The following is a 14,887-nucleotide window of genomic DNA, read 5'->3' as shown; positions in this document are numbered from 1 at the left end:
TCCTGGGTTCCTCCTAATGCAGGACAATGCTAGACCTCATGTGGCTGGAGTGTGTCAGCAGTTCCTGCAAGATGAAGACATTGAAGCTATGGACTGGCCAACCCGTTCCCCTGACCTGAATCCGATTGAGCACATCTGGGACATCATGTCTCGCTTCATCCACCAACGTCACGTTGCACCACAGACTGTCCAGGAGTTGGTGGATGCTTTAGTCCAGGTCTGGGAGGAGATCCCTCAGGAGACCATCCACCGTCTCATCAGGAGCATGTCCAGGCGTTGTAGGGAGGTCATACAGGCACTTGGAGGCCACACACAATACTGAGCCTCATTTTGACTTGTTTTAAGGAGATTACATCAAAGTTGGATCAGCCTCTAGTGTGTTTTTCCACTTTAATTTTGTGTGTGACTCCAAGTCCAGGCCTCCATTGGTTAATAAATTTGATTTCCATTGATGATTTGTGTGTGATTTTGTTGTCAGCACATTCAACTTTGTACAGAACAAAGTATTCAATGAGAATATTTCATTCCTTCAGATCTAGGATGAGTTATTTGAGTGTTCCCTTTATTTTTTTGAGCATTGTATTTTTATTAAGTTAATTATACAAGTCATCCATGCCAAGTTTAAGGTTAAGTTCGCTTTATTGTTATGCTGGCTAGAGTAAGTGCAAGGATGTCACAAAGAAAACAGTACAAGGACACGCAAAACTGGGTCAAAAAGCACAGCGCATGCCCGAGTTAGCTATGGACGAAATAATATGTCGTATAATCATAAAATATAACTACAACCAGAGTTGAAAATATTGAAATAATCAATAACATCCAACTTTAAAATATGATTAATATTGTTTTTGTGTTTGCTGGTGTGGATACCTTTCAAGGGTGCTTTTTTTAAAAATTACTTTCACTTCTGGCATTAAAACCTTGTGTCATTTTAAAAGGCATTTTGCATTTGTTCTGAAAGATATGGATTCATAGTGTTGTTGTAACAGAATTATTCAGATTTTCTTCATATGAACATTTGGAGAGCATAGCAAAACAAAAATATTTCAACAACTTAAACAGACAAACAATAGTTATAAGTGATAATCAAAATTTCTTCCAGCACATGCATTCATAGAATCCTGATACATCTTGCTGCTTCTTCACACAAGAAAACAATTGGGGCTCTGGTGACTCAGTCAACATCGTTCTCGGATTAATATTTCTATTTTCACGACAGATTGTGGAGCAAAAATAGAACACAATGAAACATGGATGAATAGCAACTCTGTCACAGCACTTAATGAATTAGATTCAAACAGCTTAATTAGCCCAGACCGGGTGTCTCTGAAAATAAACTTTTTCCACCTAGCACCTCCGCGACTAAAAGCACAATTTAGTAGGCTATTGTTAAAAAGTCAACTCCTTCACCTCATTACAGATAACTGTGGTGAATTCTCCTGAGACTTACAAGAACACAATATACCAATCAGAACAGAGGCTCTGGTATTACTGAATCAGAACTAAAACCTCCAGGTCATCTTGAGGCTCTTGCAGCACTGCAAAAGCAGAAGTACAGCTTCGGGTCTCCAACGTTAATCACTCACATCTCTCTGAACTCTGTTCAAAGCTAATCCGCTTCCAGACCTCAACCGTTTGCAATAAAAGGCCTTGAATGTTACCTTATGGCAATGTTAGCAAGAGTGGCCTCAGATACCATGGTTCAGTGCATCAAATTAACTGCAAAATATGGATAGGTTACAACCTTTGTAATAACCTTTATGTTATTGCTTTAAGTCAGGGGTCTCAAACTCACGGCCCATTGGCAAAGGTTTGTGGCCCCACCTTGATATGAAAGTTTATTGTTAGTGCGGCCTGTGAGATTTTATGAATGGCACTTTATTGCATTGTGTTTGGAAGGTCCCTTTATTGAGCAAGCTAGAGCTGAACGAATCTACCAATCACAGTACGGTATATGGCTTCCAGGGGCGGGCCATCAGCCGGGTTTGAAGCAAGAGAAGAATCATTTCACAATTTTGACATTCCGTTGACGATGTCACTGAGGCCAGTGGACCTTCGACGGAGCAACTCGGCCAGCTCTACCCACCTCATTATATAGTCAACGTAACATCGGTGTTGGCTTGGACATACAACGGTACTTTCTATCATCTACAAGTGCCATGATGTCCATGTCATCATGAAAGACAAAAACACAGAGGACAAAAGGAAAGGCGACCGCTGCCGCACTGTTCTTTTTCCGCCGTACAGAAAGAAGGAGCGGAAATGACGCACACTGCTGAAATGACGTTCTCCATGCGTCGCTGGTTGGCCCCCAAGTAGTAAAATTCATTTGTATCAACAGCTAGTTGACGGGCAAATGGAAGCACATAGTGACACACTAAAGGTAAGCAATTATAATAATATACAATTTTCACGACTAAATCAAACATACGTACTTCCATAAAGGATATTCACAATTATATAAAGCGTTATCTTGTCTACTGTTTTGGCTAAACAGGGAAGTGACACTTTCAAATTATAAATTTTTTCTAAACAATGGATGCATTTTCCCTACTTATTAGTTTTGCCCTCATTGAGGAAGTTAAAATATTGTGATATTGTAATTACCGTAATCATGGTTTTTGCTCTTAACTAGAAAGAACCCTGTGCCTTCAAAAAATGTTGCCGCAGTATTAAAAATGGTATTGCATATCAAGTATTTTTCTTAGTATTGGTATCTTATTTGAATTGTAGTATCGTAAGAAACCTAGTTACTTATAAAGAGAAACCTGTTTAGGCAGAAAGCAAAGTGTAAAAATGACTTTAGCCCTCACTGTAACAAGCTTGTTCCTGTTTACAAGAACCATAATCCCTTGGTCTCATGAAAGCATTTTTCTAATGTCTACTATTAGAAGTAATGATCCATTAAACATATTTGTGGTTTTACACTACATTTTAGTGTAAAATATTAACCCAAATTTTACTTAAGAGAACTAACATGAGTACAAATGAGAGTAATACTGAAAAATATTTCCACCACTTAAATTGTGTCAAATTTAGAAAGCAAACAAGAAACTACACACAATGGAGCAGACTTTCATTATATTTATTTTCATTTATTTAAACAATTTTCTTTCACCCCTAGATTGTTTTTTTTTCCTTAACTGCCAAGAAATAACCGCTGACAAAGGCATTAAGTTAGACTTGCTATGTCTTCAAGATCAACAACATTCCCTTAGCTCTCAGAAAAATGTCAGTCTGACACAAACAATCCTGTGTGACAAAGGAATTTCTCTGCTGTTAGACGTAGTTGCCACGTCATGAATTCCTCTCAGAGTTTTAGAAGTAGCCTAGCTGTTTTAAGGAGACACCTTTCGACCTCTACTCCAGCAGCTTCTAAACCTTTCAGCTTCTGGTCCAAAAAATAACAGGGAAAGACACTTGTGACCCCCAACTCTTGGTTGAGTATACAAACATTACTACCAAGTCATTAAACAGTGGGACAATGATGACACAAACAGCACCTACTACCAATATAATGGCAAATATATTACTTTTTCCTAATTGCAAATGCAGTTTTTGTTTTATCTCTTCCAAGATTACTAACATAAAACAGCTTTCCTTTTCAATAATATGTTTGTTGCTCAGTTCAAAGTTGAGATGGGGATCATTTACTGATCTCCATCTCAACTTTGGGAACCAAAGCTGTACTTATTCAGTATATAACTGAGCTCATGAAACCAAAAAAAAGGGTTTCAAAGAGGAAAAAACATTTTTTAGACATGCACCGATTAGGCTTTTCTTGGCTTTTTCCACGATCAGGTGCACTGAAGCATAGACGTGTTTATAACATGGAGGATGGCCTTGAAAACCAGGACTGGGAAACTGCATCAAAGCATACGTCATTAACCTTTAAATTAAACTTAAAAAACTAAATCAAGGTACATTCTCATGGTTGATGCATTTATAGAGCAAAAATGGTGGGAGTTCTCATTTTTAATGCATTTTTTGAATAAGGTGGTACAATTCAGGCTTATTACTATTTAAATAGTGCAGTTCCAATTTATTTTATTATTTTTAAGCATACACACTTCTACTATTTAGAGTCAAGCTGCCACATCAAGGTATAAAGTCAATCAATGTATTAGATTGTGTGCTGATATTACTTTCCAGTTGTAAATTATAATAACAGTTATGTTAGTGTTGGAAAATATTCATGCTATGCTTAAAGGATCTGTATTGCTATGCTCAAGTATGTTTAATAATGTGTGAAATAAGAAAATGAGTGTAACTTAAAGGCCCGCTGACAGGCTTATATTTGTGTGTGTTTGACTTGGATATCATTTGCTCAGTAACAAGAAGATATTTTTGGATGTGTCTCTGTAAGATCTGCCCTATGACAAGAAGATATTTGTAGAAAAACAGGAAGTGCTGAAAAGTCATGTCAGAAGTGCCAGACAGCTCTGAAACTCGATTAAAATGTATGTTTTTTCTTTGTAATGTATTTTTGTCATGTTCACGCCTTGATTTTGAATAAAAACTACTGTTCGGGGGGAAGTAATCAGAAGTTTCAAAAGTATTTCGGACGAGCTTCTCCCTGTACAGGCATCTAAAGACTGCCTCCTCGTTCTTTTATTACTTTGTTTTATTAGTAACAGTATAGGATGTCTTAGCTTTACCAAACAAACGAACACGCAGGAGTTCCTGGGATCAACTCCAACATTAGACATATAAAGTATTAACATTTGACCATGGGTAACATGGAGGGGATGTTAGTAATGTTTAAATTTAAAGGCCTCCAAATCAACTCCTGTTTGGATCTCATACAGTTTTTGAAATCTGACTGCTGATTATGTTGTTGGTTAAGCAAATCTAACTCAAGTCTGGTCCGCCTGTCAGTTTCCGATACAGGTGCAGCAGGTCTGTCTGTCCCTGCCCCGATGCCAGCGTGATAGATTAATTGGTGGCGAGATTATCTTGTGGTGGCAACTGGTAGAGGCAGATGTTTTTGTGGGTGTGGCTTTTTAGGACCCCTTTACCGAACCAGGAAATAAACAATGCGAGTTCAACTTAAAGAACTACAAATGTTTGCAAAATACTATCTGTTTCCATAGGTTATCCATAAAGATCTCAAGAATAACTAATTAAAACGACTTTTTATTGCTTTAATATTGTATGTTGCTTTTTTTGAAATAATATCTGCAAAACCGCTGACACAGAGCTTGTAAATTACGCTGAACTTATACTGGTTTTATGTGTTGTTTGAGAGCTTGAAAATCATCAAAGGAAGATTGAAATAGATCGCAAGATGCCATAAAAAGATCCCAAAGTACTACTTAATCCCTGAAATTAGTGTTAAACCATGGCAAATAAAATATAAGGTTTTAAAAGAACGATTGGGGTTTTTATTTCTCATATCTCCCTCATATGATATATTTAAATTACATACTGACTGAAACAATAGCAATAAAAATCAAGTTTCTGTTTATGTCATTTGTTACAGTTCACCACACAGGACGGCGTTTTGAGGTCTCTTAGAAAACAAAAAAAAAACTACCTTTGTAGAGGCTTGTGTTCGTGTCAGAATGACAAAATCAAGGTAAAGTGAAAACTTAGAATTTAATAACAAGAAAATGGTGAGGAAAAAGAACTTCAACTCGAAATTGGAAAAATAAAGTGGGAATAGTTTGAAGAAAGGATGAGAAGCTTAAACTGCTCTGTTCGCAGTCAGTGATATGTCGGGATAGCGGTCCTTTGCTGATTAAAGTGTTTCCACAGGATTAAGTAGAAATAATTTCTTTAATACCAAAGTTCCTAACTCATTAACAGCAGACATTGCTACCACAGGTTTTGCACCAGTTTCATCTTCACCTATTGATATGTTGTTCTCATCCTTTTACTTAAAATAAAGTTCGTCTTTATTCTTTTCATCAAGTGACCTTAATACTCCGTCGTAAGAGACACCGGGGAGAAATATATATTTACCCTTTTCCATCCAAATTACCTCAAAATGTTCTCGTAACTGTTTTAAACTGACTGTCACCTGTTGATCTAAGTCTGTTCTCAAAAGCATCAATAGCTGTCAGTCCATATCGAACTGATAACAGGCAGGGATGGTTATGGAGCACGCTCCATGATAGTCTAGTGGTCAACCCGGCGTCATTTCAACTGGTAGTTGATGCTGGCACCAGTTCGAATCTAGATCTTTTTTTTTTTTTTTGGAGGTTTATTTTATGGAATAGAAAAATGCTTGCTGTCAGCGTTTGACATATTAAATAGGCTCGCCAGTGAGGGTTATACCTTATTCACATGCTTTAAACAAAAACAGAGTACCACACATTCTTACAGTGAAACTGATAGTAACGTAAGTAACCATATGTAAAATATATATAAATCGCGCAGCCTTCTAATTTCTGTGATGAGTCTGCAGCAATGTGTCTTTTGTTGCGCGAAGGCGCAATTGAGGGGCTCCCCTTACATAAGCAAGGCTTTGTTTGCATGATACAAAAAAATTACCAAACTATTTGTGACGTTAGCAGGGTTTTGAACAGGCAACGACATAGCCACCTAAAGTTTACAAACATCTGCGTGCGGACCTCGACTATCACTAGTTAATCTGGTTGGATCTGCTAAATACAGTTGCACTGTTATTCTCGGCACAAATGTGAGCATAGTTCACGAACTGCAGATATGGTAAAGGATCTAGCTATATTCACAGCTTAGTTGCGATTGAAAGAGACGCCATTAACGCTCAGCTTGGACTCCTGCCATACTTGCACAATGATCACCTGCACTGTTGTATTGCTCTTGCATCCTATACTGCTCTACATTTACTCTCACTCACTTAAAACTGTGCACATATATTTACATTATATTGTAGATATGTTTATACTGTTTAATTTGTATTGTACTGCACCGACTACGCCAAAACAAATTCCTTGGATGTCCAAAAACGTACTTGGCAATAAAGCTTTTCTGATTCTGATTAAACCGTATTTCCACGTCCTAATCGTTCTATGATGTGTAGCTGCCTGGGTTGACCCTGCAGGGGTCATGCAGAACTCAGTGTCTGAAGTAGTTCCATGGTTGTCATATTTGCACTTGTGTGCAAAAGACTTGTGTGTCTTGAATAATACGTGGATTTATATTTGCATTCAGGAATTTACATAATGGGGAGGACTTGTTGCTCAAAAATGTTTGTTTCGCTTTACAGCATATGGTGAGCAAGAGGAAAGACACTATGATGTCTGATTAACTTTTTGCGAACAGTTTTGTTACGTCGGGAATATTTTCATCAGGCATCAACACAGCCACCTACGCTTTCGAAACATCTGCGGTGCGCATAGATTTCAACCAGTTAATCTTGCCACCATTTAATCTATCACACCGGCCGACAAAACCGGGAAGAGACCGCTAGAGGGCTGTTATCGCCACCCAGTTTACCGGCTAACGTGATTTACAGAAATAAAACAATAGCTCCTCAGTTTACAACACAGCGACATATGGCACCCGCAAGTACCCGATGTTAAGTAGAAGGGTTAAAGAGAAACATTTTTATAAGTGGCAAGCAACTTTATCATGCAATACATCGTTTGTATTTAACTCGTCCGCATAAACGTGATGCACTCAAGTTAACCCAGTTTTAGCCGACGCTAGCTAGCTAGCATTAGATAAGAATGTGGGTCACCGGGCCTTCGGCTGGTCTCTGTTACTAAACGGGTACAAGCTGGACGTTTTTTTTTTTTTAATCCGTTCAAGCCTGTTAAAAGTATACACGTACCACGCCAAATAAGATGCAACAGTCCCGAGTGGCTTCGGGGGTAGAACCGTCACACTTACCTCCGTGGAGTCTAGTCTTTCATCGGGATACTCCAGCACCCAGTGGCGCTGCTGGCGGTTGACTGCGCAGACTGGATGGAGTTGGAACTGGAGCCAAAACGGCCTGCCGCTGTTCTCCAGAAAACACACACGCCCCTGCGAAGACTCAAACACAGCACTTAGTTACTTAGACTGCTTATATCATTTAACATGAAATATATACTGGAAGAATTTATAATATTTTCAGGTGTATTATGAAATAAGACCGTTTGTAGATTCTACTAAATCTTTCACCAATTTCTTTCACTCATTAATTATTCCGCTAATGCAATCTTTCTTTCTTTCTTTCTTTCTTTCTTTCTTTCACAGGGAAAAATAGTAGTAAAAAACTACACTATACAAAGTGGATATTTTATTATTTATAGATAAGTTCTTTTTCAATATAAATACTATATTTATAATTATATATTTAACTTCAACAGAGTATGTTAGTGTCTTTAAGTCACTTGGCTTTTAAAATGTTGTATTTTGAATGTTTTCCCATCTTCAGCGTGGTATTATCACCATGGCAACAGACAAACCGCAGAGAGCCACAGTTCTCTGTTTGACCACAAAATTAAGTAGATGGAAAATGTGGCGCTATTTCTACACTTCTTAAAGGTTATATAAACTGTGGAAAACAAGCCACTCTAATTTATTTATTCTCCTTTATAACTTGTGAAATATTCCATTTTAAGAGCTTTACTGTAGGCTTTACACGACTCTTTCATGCATAAATTATTTAAACCTTTCTAAGGATTTTTTCCTATGTATTTTGAATAATTCTTAAATATGAAGAAAAATATAAACATTTGAATTCAATTCAATTGAGTTTTATTTACGCCAATTCACAACACACGTTGTCTCAAGGCACTTTACAAATCAATTCAATTGAATCATAAAGATTTCAAGTCGGGTACATACATTCCAATTCATCCTAACTATCAAACAGTGCAGTCAGATTCAGTGAAACTGAAAGATAGAAAGTTTTTCTATCTAAGGAAACCCAGCAGATTGCATCCAGTCAGTGACTTGCAGCTGCCATCGCGATCTGCCACGAGCGACTGGGAGTTTGAGAGAACAGAGCAGAGACACAAAAAGAACACAGAAGCACTGATCCAGGAGTACTTTCTACAGGAAAGAAAAGTAAAACAATAATGATAGTAGTTCCTTTAGTGGCTTCATCTAGGAGAGAATGATAGCTAAACAGATTAACTGAGCCAGTATGAAAGAGAGCACTTACAGTTAGACACAGTCGAAGTTCAGCCATTAGCTATGTCTAAGAGAGAGACGGGGTTAAATATCAAAAGACAGGACCAAGTGTATCATCTGTATAAGGTGAGCATTAAGTTGTTGGCAGCAGAAGCCAGGACGATGCCCCCCTCCAGGAAAGTGCAACAGATAAACACAGAACCAGCTCAGAGGTTGCTTCTATCAAGAGGAAAAAACAGAGAGAGAACATAGAGTTAAAAGCTGAAAACAGCGAAGAATGCGAGATTGGAGAATATGAGAATGTAGCAGAGTGGAGGGAATGAGTCATTGTGTCCTCCAGCAGCCTAAGTCTACAGCATCATAACTACAGAGATAGCTCAGGATAACCTAAGCCACTCTAACTATAAACTTTATCAAACAGGAAAGTTTTAACCCTAGCCTTAAAAGTAGACAGGGTGTCTGCCTCACGGACTAAAACTGGGAGCTGGTTCCACAGGAGAGGAGCCTGATAACTAAAGGATTTGCCTCCCATTCTACCTCTAGAGACTCTAGGAACCACCAGTAAACCTGCAGTCTGAGAATGAAGTGCTCTGTTAGGAACGTATGGAACAATCAGATCTCTGATATATGATGGAGCTAAATCATTAAGGGCTTTATACAGGTCCTTCTCAAAATATTAGCATATTGTGATAAAGTTCATTATTTTCCATAATGTAATGATGAAAATTTAACATTCATATATTTTAGATTCATTGCACACTAACTGAAATATTTCAGGTCTTTTATTGTCTTAATACGGATGATTTTGGCATACAGCTCATGAAAACCCAAAATTCCTATCTCACAAAATTAGCATATCATTAAAAGGGTCTCTAAACGAGCTATGAACCTAATCATCTGAATCAACGAGTTAACTCTAAACACCTGCAAAAGATTCCTGAGGCCTTTAAAACTCCCAGCCTGGTTCATCACTCAAAACCCCAATCATGGGTAAGACTGCTGACCTGACTGCTGTCCAGAAGGCCACTATTGACACCCTCAAGCAAGAGGGTAAGACACAAAAAGAAATTTCTGAATGAATAGGCTGTTCCCAGAGTGCTGTATCAAGGCACCTCAGTGGGAAGTCTGTGGGAAGGAAAAAGTGTGGCAGAAAACGCTGCACAACGAGAAGAGGTGACCGGACCCTGAGGAAGATTGTGGAGAAGGGCCGATTCCAGACCTTGGGGGACCTGCGGAAGCAGTGGACTGAGTCTGGAGTAGAAACATCCAGAGCCACCGTGCACAGGCGTGTGCAGGAAATGGGCTACAGGTGCCGCATTCCCCAGGTCAAGTCACTTTTGAACCAGAAACAGCGGCAGAAGCGCCTGACCTGGGCTACAGAGAAGCAGCACTGGACTGTTGCTAAGTGGTCCAAAGTACTTTTTTCGGATGAAAGCAAATTCTGCATGTCATTCGGAAATCAAGGTGCCAGAGTCTGGAGGAAGACTGGGGAGAAGGAAATGCCAAAATGTCAGAAGTCCAGTGTCAAGATATTGTGAAGAGAACGTTGAGAGACTCAAGACCCAACACTCTGGATGAGCTAAAGGCCGCTATCAAAGCATCCTGGGCCTCCATAAGACCTCAGCAGTGCCACAGGCTGATTGCCTCCATGCCACGCCGCATTGAAGCAGTCATTTCTGCAAAAGGATTCCCGACCAAGTATTGAGTGCATAACTGTACATGATTATTTGAAGGTTGACGTTTTTTGTATTAAAAACACTTTTCTTTTATTGGTCGGATGAAATATGCTAATTTTGTGAGATAGGAATTTTGGGTTTTCATGAGCTGTATGCCAAAATCATCCGTATTAAGACAATAAAAGACCTGAAATATTTCAGTTAGTGTGCAATGAATCTAAAATATATGAATGTTAAATTTTCATCATTACATTATGGAAAATAATGAACTTTATCACAATATGCTAATATTTTGAGAAGGACCTGTATGTGAGGAGGAGAATTTTCTGGATTTAACAGGGAGCCAATGAAGGGAAGCTAAAATAGGAGAAATATGATCTATCTTTTTAATATTCATCAAAATTCTTGCTACAACATTTCGAATAAGCTGAAGGCTTTTAACTGCATTTTTTGGACATCCTGATAGTAAAGAATTACAATAGTCCAGCCTTGAAGTAACAAATGCATGGACTAGTTTTTCAGCGTCACTCGTTTACAGGATATTTCTAATTTTGGCAATGTTCCGGAGGTGAAAGAAGGAAATCCTAGAAACCTGTTTAATATGGGATTTAAATGACATGTCCTGGTCAAAAATAACACCAAAGTTTTTTACTTTATTACCGGAGGTCAATTTAATGCCATCCAGGTTAAGTGATTGACTAAGCAGTTTCTTTTTTAAAGACTCAGGTCCAAAGACAACAACTTCTGTCTTGTCTGAATTTAGAAGCAGAAAATTTAAAGTCATCCAAGTTTTTATATCTTCAAGACATGCTTGTAGTCTATCTAACTGGTTGGGCTCATCAGGATTTATGGATAAGTAAAGCTGAGTATCATCAGCGTAACAGTGAAAATTTATCCTATGCTGCCTGATAATTTGACCTATTGGAAGCATATATATAGTAAAGAGAATTGGCCCAAGTACTGAACCCTGTGGTACTCCACAATTAACCCTGGAGTTTAAAGATGATTTATCATTTACATGAACAAACTGGAATCTGTCAGACAGATAAGATTTAAACCAGCCTAGCGCTGTTCCCCTGATCCCTACAGCATATTACAGCCTTTCTAAGAGAATATTGTGATCGACTGTATCAAATGCAGCACTGAGATCTAACAGAACCAGTACAGACACAGGTCCATTATCTGAGGCCATAAGAATATCATTAGTGACATTCAGCAGAGCTGTTTAAGTGCTATGATGAGCTCTGAAGCCTGACTGAAACTTTTCAAACAGGTCATTGCTGTGTAAATGCTCACACATTTGATTAGCAACTATTTTCTCTAGAATTGTAGATAAGAATGGAAGATTGGATATAGGTCTGTACCTATATAGGTCTGCTACAACATTTTGGATCAGCTGAAGGCTTTTAACTGCATTTTGTGGACATCCTGATAGTAAAGAATTACAATAGTCCAGCCTTGAAGTAACAAATCCATGGATTAGTTTTTCAGCGTCACTCCTGGATAGAATATTTCTAATTTTGGCAATGTTCCGGAGGTGAAAGTAGGAAATTCTAGAAACTTAATATTGGATTTAAATGACATGTTCTGGGCAAAAATAACACCAAAGTTTTTTACTTTATTACCGGAGGTCAATTTAAGCAGTTTCTTTTTCAAAGATTCAGGTCCAAAGACGACATCTTCTGTCTTGTCTGAATTTGGAAGCAGAAAATTTTAAGTCTTCCAAGTTTTCATGTCTTCAAGACATGTCTGTATTCTATCTAACTGGTTTATAGATAAACAAAGCTGAGTATAATCAGCATAACACTGGAAATGTATCCCATGCTGCCTGATAATTTTACCTTTTGGAAGCATATTTATAGTAAAGACAATTGGCCCAAGCACTGAACCCTGTGGTACTCCAAAATTAACCATGGAATTTGAAGATGATTTATCATTTACATAAACAAACTGTAATCTATCAGACAAGCAAGGATTAAACCAGCCAATCGCTGTTCCCCTGATCCCTACAGCATATTCCAGCCTTTTTAAGAGAATCTTATGGTCGACTGTATCAAATGCAGCACTGAGATCTAAGAGGACAAGTACAGACACAAGTCCATTATCTGAGGCCATAAGAATATCATCAGTGACTTTCAGCAGAGCTGTTTCAGTGCTATGATGAGCTCTGAAGCCTGACTGAAACTCTTCAAACAGGTCATGGCTGTGTAAATGTTCACACATTTGATTAGCAACTATTTTCTCAAGAATTTTGGATGAGAACAGAAGATTGGTTATAGGTCTGTAATTGATTAATCTCAATCAAGCAATGGTTTCTTAGGTTTAATTATAGCTACCTTTAAAGCTTGTGGTACATATCCATTTATTAAAGATAGATTAATCGAATCTAGAATGGGGCTGGTAATCAGAAGGAACACTTTCTAAATAATTTGGTTGGGATTGAGTCTAACATACAAGTTGAAGGTTTAGATGAAGCTAATATTTCTGATAACTCAGGAAGCTCCACAGGATCAAAGCAGTCCAAACACAGATCAACTTCCACAGTAACCTCCATGCTGTTTCACTTACTGAGGATGTAGTAATAATGTTCAGGAGTATGCCAGCGATTTTACTTTCAATATAATCAGTTTTATTTAAAAAAGAATCCCATAAAGTCATAAAGTTTATAATCATTACACATGGAGAAAACTATAAAATTTTGACCTCCTGCCATCCAAACAGTTTTTCACATGTTCACTCAGATGAACAACATGCATTTAGACTTTTAGACTATGTAAGTGATAAACAACCAAATTATACCATATATTGAGGGAAAGCTTTGAAAATGAAATGTAATTATTGCCATTAAACTAATTTGCCCCTTCCTACTTCTCTCTGAGTTTCATCAAAATACATTTCAATCAAAACAAGCAAAATATTTTTCATAGCACTTACTAAAAGGGAAATAAGAGAAATCAGTTAACTCAGTGATACAACTGAGGAACATAAAAACAAGACTCACACTGAAACAGGTTAAACAGGTGAAACAGATATCTCATAATGTGATTTTTTGTCTTTGAGCTCTGTGAGGTGGCAAATCCTCTGCTTCCTTATCATCTTGGCTGCTTCAGCCTACTTATCTCCCTCAGGTTTGGAAGGCCCACTGCCACTATATCTAAGTTTACTCAGATTATGTAACCCGCATTGCATGCACACAGGAAACTCTTCAAATTCAGTCTTATTATATTGACTGGATATTGCAGTGAGGATTTGGTCTATTGGGTTCATACTAACTGGCACATAATAAAAATAAATAAATAAATGGCTTCTAAACTTCTTAAGACTTGACAGGAGAAAAACACATAACATAATTATTGCTCCCTTAAGTGAGATCAATTCAAAAAACCTGTAAAATATACTTTTTAATGTAACACTGAAGATGTTTTCTGACACACTTACATTGAAGTCGTTGGGTTTAAATTGTAATTTTAAATATTTTGTCCAAAAAGGAAAAGTGCTTAGCCTTGATCAACTGTGATAAAGGTAAAAAAAAACACAGTCAGTATTAAAGAAAATCTGTTCTATCACAGTTTATGGTTTTAATTAGAGTTATTGAACAGTCAAAGCAATAATTTCTATATGTACTCAATTCTAAAACATTTTATGATACATAAACAGTGCTAATCTGCCAATTTAATGTATTTGTTGTGTAATTACAGTTGCATCTAAAATTATTCCAGCAAATTAGTATTATAGGCAAATTGTGCAAACTATCACATGTTTGACATTTGAAACAATTTAAATAGCTCAACAAAACAAGTATTACAAGGGGTCTCCCTAAATAAACATAAAATGCCTTTGCTAATTACGGATGCAGTCCCAAATGTATTAAATCCCTTCATCAAAGGCATCTCGAGTATTTAGTAGAGCATATTTTTGCTGCTATGACCTGCTGCATGAGGACTTTGCCCTCCTTATGGCCAAAGTCCTGTTCAGTGATACACTTGGGTATGCATGCTGTCTTTTTCAAATGCCATCCGAGATTTTCATCAGAGTTCAAGTCAGGCAGCTATGAACCAGACTGAAATCATCACTCCACACAAAATAATCCCTAAACCTCTTTGGCTTATTGATATTGTTGTGAGCATGTTTTAGAACTTTTTTTGTTTGTGGATCAGTAGTAG

General features: G+C 37.6%; 1 protein-coding gene across 3 annotated transcripts in view; it reads right to left on the bottom strand.

Moving 5' to 3' along the window:
• Positions 1-8,056, bottom strand: part of clocka (clock circadian regulator a) — a 37,239-nt gene extending 29,183 nt beyond the window's left edge. Inside the window, exon 1 of one of the 3 annotated variants that reach the window (XM_047375187.1) lies at positions 7,819-8,056. The gene's annotated coding sequence lies outside the window, so the exon portion shown is untranslated. The remainder of the gene's footprint in view (positions 1-7,818) is intronic. The other 2 variants (XM_047375189.1, XM_047375190.1) reach the window with 2 other exon arrangements.
• Positions 8,057-14,887: the final 6,831 nt, after the last annotated feature.

The sequence above is a fragment of the Girardinichthys multiradiatus genome, chromosome 9 (genome assembly GCF_021462225.1).
Source record: "Girardinichthys multiradiatus isolate DD_20200921_A chromosome 9, DD_fGirMul_XY1, whole genome shotgun sequence".
Classification (NCBI taxonomy): domain Eukaryota; kingdom Metazoa; phylum Chordata; class Actinopteri; order Cyprinodontiformes; family Goodeidae; genus Girardinichthys; species Girardinichthys multiradiatus.
This window is presented reverse-complemented; position numbering and strand designations above follow the sequence as displayed.